The 15261-nt window shown below is 37.3% G+C and overlaps 1 protein-coding gene across 3 annotated transcripts in view; it reads right to left on the reverse strand.

Annotated features, from left to right (window-relative positions):
* LOC115442987 (guanine nucleotide-binding protein G(s) subunit alpha) overlaps positions 1 to 15261 on the reverse strand; it is a 43051-nt gene that overhangs the window by 22165 nt on the left and 5625 nt on the right. The gene's annotated exons all lie outside the window — the stretch shown is intronic.

Below are 15261 nucleotides of genomic sequence, written 5' to 3' on the forward strand. Positions count from 1 at the left end.
CGCCAATAAAAACTCTTCCTTAGTTTAAAAAATATAATGGGAATATCTATCTTCCATACCGAGTCCACACTGAGGCAAATGCCCATTACCTAAATACATAAAGCCTAAATTGCATTAAATTCAAATTAAACCTCAAATTAATGTCAAATGTCTACCTCTAAAACGAATGTCGGACTACAACATCTACACTCACAATTGCTTGATTTAAATGAGTAATTTCGCAATCTTAATAAAATGCGACCTTTTTTTTAAATTGGTATAAAATTGAACTAATTAAAGACGTCAAAAATGAAACCTACAGCATGAAAAAAAAAGAAAAAAATCTCGCAAACAGTAATTAGTTTTTTGACGATTCCCACAAATTAACAATTTTGGAGTCACTATTTTACTAAGAGTGCGATCGATGGAAAAACCCAGCCACAATAGGGGACCGGCCTATACTTGATTTTGTACATTATTCTATATGTTATGGTTAATAATACGAAAAAGAAGCACTCCTGCGAAAACTGCATTAAAATTGGTTAAAGAATGAGCAAGTAATTCATATTTAAAATATTGTAATGTGCAGAAGTGGACGCGATGTGGGGATATCGCTTCATCTCTTTCTTTCGCACGCGTCGTAATTCCCTATGACGTCACATGTGGGTATTTCGTCTCTTTTCTGTTTCTTGTTAATTACCCCTTCTACCGAAATTCAAAGACTTATAACTTGTTGATTTTTTACCGGATTTTAATAATTACTTCTGTGTTATAATTAATATTATATAAATATTTGATAATAGTAAAGATCAAAAATGAGTCCGGTACCCTATTATTTTTTTCGACCCGGGATTTGAACCCAGAACCTAAGCGCGACAATACTCGTACCGAGTACTCATTCATCACAACTCTGCCACCAAGCCAATCAAAATCCTCATTAAAGTTAGTGTGAACTAAGCTCTACACATCTCACACAACCATTAATACAAATCGACATAAATATGTCAAGAAGTCAATTATCTAAATGGTCCGCGCGGTCGCGACACGATAGACATTATCCTAATAAATTGGTACTGATTGCGCTACGTACGCAAAAACCCTTGAAACAATGTAGCCGTGAGAAAATCTAAATATAGACCAGTTTCTGTATTTAGGCATTAACTTGGAAGATCTTAAGACTGAGATTCTGGTCTTAGATCGGCTTTAACTTGAAGACGTATTAATGGATACAGTTCAGTTTCGCTCTCAAGTGTGATATCAGCTGAGACAGAATCATATTAAAGTCAGCATCTTAAGATCATTGCTGGACTTAGATCGGCTTTAACTTGAGGACGTATTAATGGATGCAATTCAATTTCGCTCTCAAGTGTGATATCAGCTGTGACGATGTCAAATTAAAGTTAGCATCTTAAGATCGTCGCTGGATTTAGATTAGATTGGTTTTAACTTGAGGACGTATTAATGGATGCAACTCAGTTTCGCTCTTAAGTTCGATTTCAGCTGAGACGGTGTAATATTAAAGTCAACATCTTACGACTGCTGTTTTGTTTATTGAACCACGCCGACTCAAAACAACGAAATCAAAGTAACCTTATGATTTACAACAAACAAATTGTTATTATCGGTTGAGATTGAATCTAGAACCTCATACACAAAGCTCTGGTAACGTACTTGACGTTGCCAGAAGACCATTGACCAAATATCGAGTAAGTGACATGACTTAATCTTCCAAACTTTCACCGGCATTTAGCACAGTAACGAGAATTAACTTGCTAACTTACTGTGCATCCGAATATGTGCCATCTGGAGGCCATTCAAAGTACAGTCAGCCTCGAATTAATGTGCACACGGAAAAAAATCAAATGTAAAGTAATTAATAAAAAAAAAACTATTTATCGCATTGACGAACTATGTTGCACTTATGATACGTCAAAGCAACTAAGAATAGTTATTATTACTAAATTATATTTAAATGTATTTATAACTACGGACATTTTTAATTAAGAATAAAATTAATTAAACAAAAACACTAAGTAAACCACAGAAGCCAGCTCGGGCTGGCAAGTAAGGGAAATAAAAAGATAACGCGGCACAATCCTCAATAATAATTAAATATGGAACGCCTTTTAATCAACTTATTTTATTTGGGGCTGATCATACATTTATTGCTAATATTCCTCTTATAGAATATGCTGAAGTACTCATAACACTTCTTTACTATACCTTAGAGATTATATTGGGGGCCAATAATCCCGGGTAAAAATCATTTTGTTTTATTGTGTCTCTTACATACGTTGAACATTGAGAGGCTTTCATCATACCTTGCTACAAATTACTTTACTTAAAAAAACATAAAAACCCTGTCACGTAAAATCATAATAATAACACACACTGACGCCTTTTACCCCCGAAGGTAGTACCCCTGTAGACATTAGCGGTACTGGTGCACGCATTTTTTCGCCGTGCTTAGTCCGTTTCATGATGTGATAGGATATATTATATATCCGCCCGAATAGCGACCACCGTACACAAGGTGTTAAAACCCGCCATAGTCCACGTAAGTGACGCGTTCCGGGATCAGTCGACTGGCGACAGGCAAGCATCTCTCATCATTCTATAGGACCCCACTCCACTTACCATCGAGTGCAATTGAGTCACTTTTTATGCCTATAGCTATACATATATAAAAAACCTTACGCCACAACCCTACCGATAAAGCCATCCGAAACTGCACACTATTCGCCACGCGTCAGATGAAACCGTGAGTCAGTATTCCGTGGAACTGTTGATAGTTGATGCTGACATTCGCGAAAACACGTGGCTTGTATCAAACCAAACAGGACACCAAATCAAAATACACCCGGCACGTTTGAGTGTGTGAGTCAATTTGCCATAGATGAGTATTGAGATGTCTATTAATAACAAATGATTTTATTACGTATACAGTTATATATAACACGTACACAGTTGTATGTGTTAAAACAATTTGAGGTGCTTTTTCTACATCGCGCTGAATGATTGGTTAATTTAACGAAGATAAGCAATTTGTTTTATGGAAAAAGGGAGCTTGTTCTGTGTAGGAATAAATGTTATTAAACATAAAATTTACTAGTTACTGATATATGTTTATAAAAACTAGTACGTAGGTACAAATCATTCTATACCTAAAAAACTCAATAACTTTGAAACAAAGTTACATAAAAAATTGAAATTTCCCAGACATCCAAAACATTCAATTACCAAGCACATGGCGCTATACTCATCATCTTGAAGAAACACTCCAAAAATCCGACTAACGGGCATATCCTTAAATTTTCAAAACCTATCCATTCAGAAAAAAAATAACGCACATTGACGTATCGCACTCTTAATAAAACAAAATGACCTATTTCAAAATTGTTAATTTGTGGCAGTCGTCGGAAAACTCATTTTTGTTTGCTACCTTTTTTTTGAAGTTGCTATAATATTCAGCTTATTAAAGAGAGGTTAAAAGATGAAACCTATAGCATGAAAAAAAAAAAGGGGAAAAACTAAAAGGTCACAAACAGAAATTGGTTGTTTGACGATTCCCACAAATTGGCAATTTTATAATGGGTCATTATTTTATTAAGAGTGCAGTATATTCTATAAACACGAACATCCATATAAATTAATTATTCAAAATCTGAACTAAATTGGCAACCAAAACGTCACTGTTATAGCCTATTTATTCACTTGAACAACAAATAATTTATTTGACTACAATTTTTTTTCAAATCTAAGTTTACACTTAGACTCGAGTTCTTATATCGTGAGCGCCACTCCGCACACAACCACAAGCTGTCAATATTGACCATTCACCATACTAAAGTCAGTTTGAATGGATTGCAGTTCAATTCAGTTAAACACAAAATCTAGTACATAGTACATATATATCGATGTTAACACTCTTACGACCCCCCATTTTATACGTCGAAATCCGCCACTGTCCCACACGCCAGATCCGTAGCTAATTATAAAAGGTTACATTACTGTTTGTGTATTGATTCTCTATAAATAGTTAAATGACAGAGTTAACGTCGACTCGACGGTATATTTTAGGTTTCGACATAACCGGCTATCGGTACAGGCTTTAAATAACATTCAACTTATAAATCGATGACGTAGATATAAAAAAAATATTTAAATATGTTTTGGAGGTAGTTTTCATTTTGGTATCAAGTAAATAACGGTGAATCACCTGATGGTAAGCTATGACTGATTACACAAGCCATTGATGCTCTGAAAATTTTATGGATCAATTTTGAACCTTAAGAACAGGATCAAAGAGAGATTCGACAAGTCTTTTCACCCCCTTTCCTATTTTAATGTGGGGTAACAAACTTTTTCAATCATATTGTGGAAAAGATTTGACTGTACTATTTACAAAGGGCTGCCTGATGTCGGCCCCTGTTTGTAGATCCAGGCCCAGACAAATCCTGTTAGAAACATCTGCACAGTCTTACATTCACCGGGATTAGAACCCAAAATCAGCCGATCCACGGCCTATATACGCTACCGTTAGATCAAGGAGGCATACTTAAACATTGATGTCTCATTCTCTCCCAGTGGGCGTCCTGAGCCGAGGTTTGTAACCCGTTAGTGGGTTGCCATCAGGTCGCTTAATTTCCAAGGGTTGCGAGTGCCTAAAGTATTCAACCAAAAGCCCGGAGTGTTTGTTTATACAAACACTCTGGGCTTATGTGTGGGCTTATAGCCCACCCTAGTCAGGCTAACAAACGTAAGACATAAAAAAAGGAAGCATCATATTTGAAGAAAATAATACACAATATAAATGCCTAACTTAAGTAACGGTAAATATATGCACCCATGCGAACTGAATTTGGCCTGTCCAGGTAATTAATAATGGCTTATGAATATCACTGCTCTAATGCGCCAAGCCTCTCACCAAAGCTAGAGATAAAATGGCCCAGCGGAAGATCAGCGGTTTCTCTTAGCATATGCTGAGTTGGAGTCGTTTTTGTGACGAGCAAATTGAGGTAAGTGCTTTTTTTTGCAATAATATATTTTATTGCTTGTTAAGAATAAATATGTTCTATCTTTCTTTCTTTCAGATAATGCTTAAAAGAATAACTTCCCAGTTATGTGAAGTCTACCAACCTGTCAGCAGGATGAGAGAAAGTCAATTCTTATTTGTATTGCAGTTGACTGGCGACACGAGCAAGCCGCTCGCCTGACGGTAAGCGACACGACCGCATATAAACAGTAGCAACATCATACAGAACTTAATTACACAGTACAATATGACACACTCATCACGCTGAGACATATGTTAGTCTCATAATATATATAATAAATAATATCAGCCCTGTGTTATATACTTGCCCACCGCTGAGCACGGGCCTCCTCTACTACTGAGAGGGATTAGGCCTTAGTCCACCACGCTGGCCTAGTGCGGATTGGTAGACTTCCCACACCTTCGAAATTCCTATAGAGAACTTCTCAGATGTGCAGGTTTTCTCACGATGTCGTCCTTCATGGTTAAAGCGAACGATAAATTCACAAAGAATACACACATGATTTTAGAAAAGTTAGAGGTGTGTGCCCTTGGGATTTGAACCTGCGGACATTCGTCTCGGCAGTCCGTGCCACACCCAACTAGGCTATCGCCGCTTTTAGTCAGTCTCATATTGGCCAGTAATTACAGTGGTTATAATATATTTTAAACTGGAACACAACAGTATCTGCACCCCACACCCCTAAGGGGGTAATTCTTGTATGCTCGGTCTCCAGTCTCCACACGAACGCCCATTCACGGGGGGACATTTGTAGACATTTTTATACATACTAGGCACTCAGCGTTTAATTGTTATAATTGTATTTATTGTTACAAATATTTATATAAAATCTAGTTGACCAGACAGACGTTGTCCCGTCTTAACAATTAATTTGCATCGCGCATTCTGTCAATCGCTGACAGTTACATATTTCAAACAACTGACAGTTATATAAAATTAATATTTTCGTTAAGTTTTCTTAAATTTTCTAATTTTCCGCGCAATTTTTTGGATTTTTTCTTTCATAAGAACCTTCTCCTGACAATAACAAACACAACAAAAAAAAAATCGTGAAATCGGTCCAGCCGTTCACGCGTGATGGCGTGACCAAGGCAAATAGGGATTCTTTTTTATATATATAGATATGTTAAAACTTGTCGATCCTCGAAAAAATTTTTAACATATTAAAAATTTCTCATAATAATTTTGTTTCTGATTTGTCCGGGGTAAAAAACAGAAATCTCGTAATTTTTGCCCTTTTAAGCATTTGTCCCTTACAGGCAAACAAAATTTGGCAACAGAACACTCAATCCATTGTGTATATCTTATGGTTGTAATCTACCAATTTCATCGGTTTAAGTAAATCAGTTCTGAATAGTGGTACAAAAAAACATGTAGCCTGATATTTACACTCACTGGTCAATAAACGAAATGTACTGAAAATCGCATTGTACGTTTTATTAGTGCAAGTACTCTATAGTATGTTTTGCTATCGATTACAAAATTCCTAATAATTCGCGCATATCATTGATTAGATTATCTTCGTATATGATATAATAAATATGTGAGGTCTCTCGTGTTCGATGGTCAATTGATAATATTGATAAGAATATTAAATATGGGAGGTCTCTGCTCTTATTTGTTGCCCTGGTGGGTAATGTCACTTGTTTGTCTATTCCTGCCGCCAAGCATCGTGTCAGCATTGTCGTTTTTGAAGTTTGGAGTGTTTGGAAATTATATTTAGTATTTATAGGCAATTGAGAATATTCATTTCAGTGTTTATGTTTAGTGAAATATTTTATAACAAATATTTATTACAGGGATAGTTTTACATTGCGTTACTAAATGAAACCATATACTTATCTTCTTGAATACAATACTTTACAATAAGTTACTCGGACCGTGAATGTTAGTAAATAAATGTAAGTTTCGAACAAAACAAGTATCAATAAAAAGTAATTTTATTTTTACACGCTCTAATGCCACTACTACTGTAAGAGAATTCATCGCAGAGGCAACATCACACTTTCAATCGGAAATACATTCACGAACAGTATTCGCACTAAACTACAAAATAATACCAAGTTAGAAAATACAACTGGGAATTTTTGTGAAAATATTAATTATTCATGAATGATTATTGGCACAATATAAGTAGAAATAAAAACAAATATATCGTTTCATTTTGTGGCGAATTAACTTGACAAGTTATACATACATAATGAAATCAAATGAAATGTAAAAATATTAAATACTCTTATTTTTTTCATTGAATTTACTTTAACAATACTTTCATACTATAGCCAAGTTTTAGGCCAACATTTCATCCAATGTAAGTACATTTGGCGCCAGGACACGACGCGCATGACAAACACATTCCTTAGGGACTTCACGGAACTATCAATAAGCGTCGAGTTACGGGAGAGCGATAAACCACCTCATTACCATTAACATTTTTACGGTTATTTACGTCGAACGTGTCCTGATTTGTCACTGGACACTACAAATTTTTTTTACTTAAGAGAAGATGTCGTTTTTTCTTTAGAAATAATAGCAGTAATGTTGGGTCCACAAACCACATTGGATTGAAAATATTAAACGCGCGTCTAATGCCTATCGTCTGTACGTGGTCTAAGAACATTAATTGTTTTTTTTTTAATATATATACTTATATATATTTTAATCCATTCACTTAACGCGCGTGTGTCCTTAAATTCTATATTCAAAAAACGTTTTTTAATGGAGCTAAACGCGCTCGTTTTCAAATCTTCTACGTTGTCAACGCGTACAAGTCATTTTTAAAGTTTATCTATTGCATCGCGTTTAATACACACCTTAGTGGCGTCTGCGGCGCGCGCGTCATTTCGTTTAAAAAACGGCATGGGTGTAGTACCATGGACTTAAATCTGAAGATCATTGTATCTTCATTGCACCTATTTCGCCTTTATAGTTACCCTCTGATTCAAAAACGTTATTTATCTAAGGACGGAGCATTGCTTTGATAACAAGTCTGTTTCTCAGCTTCGTTTATCTGACAGCTTGCTGTTTGTTCAGCTTTGTTTATCTGACAGCCAACTAGATTAAAGTTGTATCTCAATATTAGCCAATCACAACGGCCCTATGTCTACGCACTGCGAAGGCTGCCATGCCGTCAGCACTGAGAAACAGACTTGTTATCACAGCAATGCTTCGTCCTTAGATAAAAAACGTCTATGAATAAGGGGGTATGCCTGTATCTTGGACAAATAAATATTATTCGCTAGGACCAAGACAAAAGTAATGCCTCGCCATAATTGCTAATCCACGTATCATCGCATTGTCGTACAATAAATACAATAGGGAATACCCCTATTTCATGTGGATATTTAGCACGAGCTTAAACATTTGCTTACAATCTTTATCGTATGTTTATCTTATCCAGAGGGATTTATAATTTTCTAACCTTGCACCGCGGTTTTGTCCGCGTGCATGTCGTTTACGGAACAAATGCCTTGAAGTTTTTACTGGTGGTGGATCTCTCATATGTAGGAGTCCGCCTGGGTTGGTACCATCGCAATGCCTATTTCTGCCGCCAAGGAGCAGTGTGTAGTTACTGTTGTGTTCCGGTTAGAAGGACATTGTAGCCATTGTAACTACTGGACATAATTAGACTTAACATTTCATGTCTCAGGATGGCGAGCGCAGTGGAATATCAAACAATATTTTGTAATTCAAAGTGTTGGATGGTGTTTCTACTATTTATGGGTGGTCGTATCGCTATCATCAGGCAAACGGCAAACTCTTCTCGTCATTCAAAGTAAAAAAAAAAGATTATTTGCGACGATAGCTTAGTCAGGAGTGGAATAAACACCCGAGACGAATGTTCGCAGGTTCAAAACGCGAGGGCACGCACCTCTGACTATTCGCTTATTTATTTTTCTTTTCTTTAATCTCTACAGGCACATTTTAACGATCGTGTCTACAATATACAACGAAGGTATGAACTGAGGGTCTACTTCGAAAAACGAAATCCGTAGTTTCGGATGACGGATCGCATGTTTTGTTACTACGAAGTGTTACGGATCGGAATGACGGATTCGACGACGGATCCAATCCGTTCATCGCTATATTTCAGACATGGAATTTATAAGAACTTTTAGGCTTTCGCCATCACTTTTTAAAACCATCTGCGAGGACAAAATTCCACTGCTTTATCCAAAAAAAAAATATATACGGTGAATTGATCCTTCTTCTTCTTCTTCTTCTTCTTTGATTACTGGCGACGAGCTTGATTATGAAGCTATTCCGCCAATGTCACGTTGTTTCAGACTGCAGATTACTGAGGTATTAATCTGGGTATTAAAGTTAAATGTCTTTATGATGAAGACTTTTGTTAATGGGAGAAGATAAACGAAGGGGATTTGACAGTTCCATAGAGAATATAACCACTACGTTAAGACAGTTTTTGAGTGACAGTTGACTCTCTTTTTTTCCCTCGTAGCGTATTGAATTGATGTTTTCCCCAAATGTTAGTGATCTACAGCAACATGTATATGATAAGTAGACATCACGCATATAAATATGATTTCAAACCAATAAATAAATAACACCACATGCATTAGATATAACTAAACGTACAGAAACATTTGGCACTTATGACTAAAAAGTTAGAAAGGACTTTAGACTTAGACAGTTACCTATGTTATAACTTTATTTTGTTAATTTCTATAAATTTACATAGTTGTCTAACAAAGGGAGAGTCTACTAAGGAGAGGATACACTTGAAACTAGTGGGGCGGGAGACGTTATCAGGAAGAATATTATATAGGGGATATCGTAATTTGGGACAATTAAAGAATAAATGATCGGCGCTTCCTTCCTCCAAGCCACATTCACAAAGTGAATGGTCTCTAACCCTTAATTTTGCCAGATGAATCGGGGTGCATGCATGGCCGAAACGAAGACGACAGATAGTGGAAATAGCAGTTTTGTCCAATTGACGGAACTTGAAAACCATGGTTTGACTGGGATATCTGGAACAATGTCTCCATAGTATTTTCCCTTCACCGATTTAGATACCCGCCACTGCTCATTCCATGTGCGAGTTAGTCGAGTAAGGGACAAAAGACATAAGTCTTGGCTGAAGTAATTGTAGTATTCCAAGGAACCACTCTGAGTCGCAAATTTTGCACAGGAGTCCACAGTTTCATTGCCATGAATCCCTTCATGACCCGGAATCCAGGCCAGTACTATTTTAAGGTTATGTAGAGCACACTCAAACAATGTCTGTCTTATTTTCAAGGTAATAGGGAATTTAGATTTGGAGCGGAATGGATTGGACATTATGGCCTGAAGACTACTTAAAGAGTCGGAAAAATTATAGATTTATCTAATTTATGCGATTGGGCAAATCGAACAGCTTCAAGTATTGCTATAGATTCTCCTGTAAATACAGAGGTACAGGGAGGAGATTTAAAAGAAAGTATGATGCGTGAATTAGGAATCCAAACAGCCGAACCCACGCACGCGTCATCTGATAATTTAGAGGCATCGCAAAACATTGGTAACCAACCCTCCCATTTTGAATTCAATATCTCATTAAAAACAATGTTTGCCTCAATTGTACCTTTATTTATGCCGAAATTGAGAAGGACGGATGGTTTAAAAATTAGGGCCTTATAAGGAAGGGAGTACAAAGGACTAAGTGAGGATTGGAACGTTGGGCAAGATAATTGAGAAAAACTGCGGAAACTAAGAAGAAGACAAGGCATGGACCGTGGATTACTTGGAAGTGACTGTGAAAGAGTTCTAAGTTTATCTAAAAGAGGGTGAGAAGTAGATTGAACAATTTTAAAGAAAAATCTGTCACACAGGTACTGGCGACGGATATGAAGGGGGGGTTCAACGCACTCCACTTGCATGGCATTGATAGGAGTAGATTTCATAGCCCCCATAATTATACGTAAACATCTAGCTTGTATTTTATCCAAACTATTCAAACCTGCCTTATTACAATGGTCTAGCAGAAAACAGCCGTAATCCAGGTGACTTCTGATAATTGCATTGTATAGCAATTTTTGAGAGTAAGGATGTGACCCCCACCAAACTCCAGACAGGGAACGCAAAATGTTAATCATTTTTTCACATTTTTGGGAAATGTAAAGGCAATGGGGGATACCAGTCATCCTCGAATCTAGTATAATGCCTAGAAATTTAGTTTGATAGACCTGAGTAATGACTTCGTCATCAATAAGGATTTTAACAGGGGGAATATTTCTTTTTTTTGTAAACAACACTGAATTGCATTTTGATGTTGATAGGGTGAGACCATGAACATTTAACCAATCACCCAGATATGCTAGTGCCTGGTTTAAGTCAGATTCTACACAGTGGATAAATTTGGAAGATGAGTAAAGTACGAGGTCATCTGCGTATTGTAGGACTTGACAGTAACTGTTCACCACTACATCAAGATCATAAGTATAAATGTTGTAAAGCAGAGGACTCAGTACTGAACCTTGAGGTAGGCCTTTCCAGACAGTTCTAGGGGTAAGAATGTGTTATTGATTTTAATTACCACTGATCTGCTCGTCATCAAATTAAATATGAAATGTACCATCTTCTCAGGGACACTCAGCTTTAGAAGTTTTTCTCTGAGAACCGGAAGAAGAACATTATCATATGCAGAAGTGATGTCTAAAAAGACACCTAAAAGTACTTCTTTGTTTTGGAAAGAGCGGTAAATATCAGTTGTAAGAATGCTAAGACTGTCTAGAGTACTCATTCCTTTCCTGAATCCAAACTGCGTATCTGACAATTTGCCTGAGTTCTCCATGAACCAATCCAATCGATGTTTGAGCAAATGTTCTGAAATTTTAAGTAATATAGAGGAGAGGGCTATGGGTCTATATGAAGAAGAGTGAAGAGGATTTTTACCTGGTTTGAGGAGAGGAATAATAATTTGTGTTTTCCATGCATCGGGAACAACACCAGTTTCAAAAAAATGATTAATCAGTTTTAGGTAAAACTGTTTGCAGTTATCATTAGCTCTTGTCAAGAATGAATAGGGAATGCCATCAAGCCCAGGAGAAGAGTCGACAAGGCCGTCTAAAGACAATTGCAATTCTTCAAACGAAAATGGGGATGCTAGGGGGTGAGTTGAAGGAAGAGGAGGATATGAGAGGGGAAGACAGGAAAAGTCTGGAACTGAAGGAGGGGCAATTTTAGAAGCAAATGAGTCGATCCAAGTGGAAGGATCATTGGATGGGGTATTAGAAAAATTACGAGCAGATCTAAACCTTTTTATTTGACTCCAAACATATGATGAAGGGAATTTGGGTGACAGACTTTCGCAAAACCGCATCCAACCCTGCTTTTTTTTAAGGGATAATAATCTGCGGGAACGGGCCGCCATTTGTTGAAAAGAGATGAAATTCTCTGTCGTCATTGAAGAGTTATATTTAATTTCAGCTTTGTGGCGTTGGTGAATAATGCTCGTGCACTCTGCATCCCACCATGGCGGCGACTTTTGGATGATTTGCCTTTTTAAGTGGAATGTGAGAGTCTGCAGACGAAGAAATCGCCTCAACGAATTTATTATATGCATCTAAAGGGTGTAAATTACTATTGCCAGATATAACTTTTAATTGAGAATCGAGGGATGCTACATATGATGGCCAGTCAGCCGCAGATAAACGATATTTGAGGAGAGGGGAGAAGGGATTTTGAAGAGGAAAATTAAGTGGGACGGAGATAATAATTGGAAAATGGTCACTGCTAAAACTGTGGGGACTTATTTCCCAATGTAGTAGAGACGCAAGAGATGCAGAACAAATGGATAAATCTACAACACTCTTTGGATTCTGAGAAGGGTAAACACGACGGGTAGGAGACCCATCATTGATAACACAAAAATTAAAATCATCCAATATTTCGAGAAGAGGAAAGGAGACACGGTCACACCGATAGGACCCCATGATGTATGGTGGCAATTAAAATCGCCCATGATTATAATAGGACTAGGAAGGGAAGATAAAATAGAACGAAGTTCAAGGAATATGAAGGAAGAAGGATGAGGGATGTAAATAGAAACAAAAGAATGTTAAAAACACCCTCACAGCCACGACATTAAAGTTTTGACTATGAGGAGGAACAGCTAACTGGGTATAAATGAGGGACTGACTTACAAATAAAGCACTTCCCCCATAGCCATCGTCCCTGTCATCCCGAAAACCTGCAAACCCAGGGACTCGAAAATGAGAGCCAGGGACAAGCCAAGTCTCGGAAATAGCAAGGATAGATGGGGAATATTTAGAAATCATAAGAGAAATTTCATGATTCTTATTGCGGATACTCTTACTGTTCCACTGAAGAATCTTTATTGGATCCATTGTTAACAAGGGAAAAAATTAATTGTAATTTATTGGCAACGTTGGTCGGTAAGCAATCAGAATATGTGGATATAATAGTGAATACTAGATTTATAAGACCTTCTAGAAGGTTACTTTCTGGGAGAGAGTCATCTACAGGAGTATTCAAAGCGCAGCCATTTGGTTGTGAAGAGGCAGGATCAGAAGTAATATCAGAATGTAACACTCTATTATAGCTCTTACCTAATGGGGCTCGGGATCGAGGGGAGGAGAAAGTAGTTTTATTGTATGAAGAACGTTCAGGAGGTGAATTATTGGGTGAAGGAGAAGGCATATTAATTGGGGAAGATAGATTAGGAGCAGCTTTGATAGCTTGTGAATAAGAGTTATTAGGTTTAAAATGGGAGGATGCCATGTCGTAAGACACATTGTCCCTAGACATGAGCATTTTTATATTTTTTTGTCTGTCATGTTCAGGACAGCTTTTGTGTGTGGCAAAATGACTACCAGAACAGGAAGTACATTTAGCAGATTGCATGTCCACCGAGCATGAGTCACCTGGGTGTGGAAGAGAACATTTATAACATCTAGTTTTTGACCGACATTGGTTTTTAAATGTGACCAAAACCGCAGCAGTTAAGGCATTGAATTGTGGGAAGTATATATATATCCACAGGAAGAGAGTTATAGAAGTAATATACGTAAGAGGGTAATTTTGTGACAGAAATGTAATTACAATAGTTTGAGTTGGTAGCCAACTAGGAGCACCATCTGTAATTACCTTTCTGCTGAGTCGTCTCGCTTTAATTGCTTTACCACATCCATCTGGAACTTCTATGTATTTAATGAAGTCATCCATGGAAACCTCAACAGGAATTCCTCGAACTACTCCCAACCGGGTCACATTGTATGAGGGGATTGAAGAAACATAATTATTGAGTGATAAAGTAGGATTAATTAAGAAATTATTTGCGTCAACAACAGTAAGAAATTCAATAGAAATTCTGTTGCGACCCACTTTTTTTACCCCATTTTTCATTATGTTTGGTATTTTATGCTTGAACAAAAACTGGCCAAAATTAATGGGTCTGATGGTCGATCCAGATGAAGGATCAGTTTCAACACGAGACACATGAACGATAAATGGTCCTGTGCTTGAATCAGGGTAAGAACTCAAAAGTTCCTTGTAACTTGTGTGAGTGAATGAGGTTTGAATGGAAGGGCATTCAAGGACCGGTTGTGCTGAACTAGTTTTTTTGGTAGGGATGATTGTCTCCGAGGAGTCATCGCTTTGGCGTTTATAGGCCGATTGTCTAGCCACACTAGTATCAGGGTGCAGGGGGGAAATAACATCCATAGCAACCGTTTGGGAAATATCCGGGGGATCGGGGGGTCCGGAGGTGATATGTCCATTGTTACTATATGAGATAGTAACAAGGACTAATTAATACACAAAAACACTTACCGACACCACTAAGAATATACAAAACACAATTCAATAGGAATTATAGTAATATAGAGATTTCCTGATTTTTTTAAAAGGTTTAAATACAGAATCCCACTGACTCGTGTATCAGCTACCCTCCAAAAAAAAAAAAACTGAATTGATCCTGCCACTAAGGTAAGCTACAGGACGGTGACGGATCCGAACTAATTTGACAGTAGAGTTAAATCCGAAGTTTGTCGTTCTTCGTTTCAGACCGACGTTTCGACGTTCGTTTTTCGAAGTAGACCCTCAGGACGTAAAGAAAATGATAAGGGTTGATCGCACATTGCTATAACAGTGGTTATTCAAGGAAAAATGCACCTTATGACGTATTGATGTATGAAAATATATTCTTCAATATTGACTGACTCATGGTGAGCACTGCGACTGCACATTAACAGAAGCGATAAAA

Source organism: Manduca sexta, chromosome 4 (assembly GCF_014839805.1).
Source record: "Manduca sexta isolate Smith_Timp_Sample1 chromosome 4, JHU_Msex_v1.0, whole genome shotgun sequence".
Taxonomy (NCBI): Eukaryota; Metazoa; Arthropoda; class Insecta; order Lepidoptera; family Sphingidae; genus Manduca; species Manduca sexta.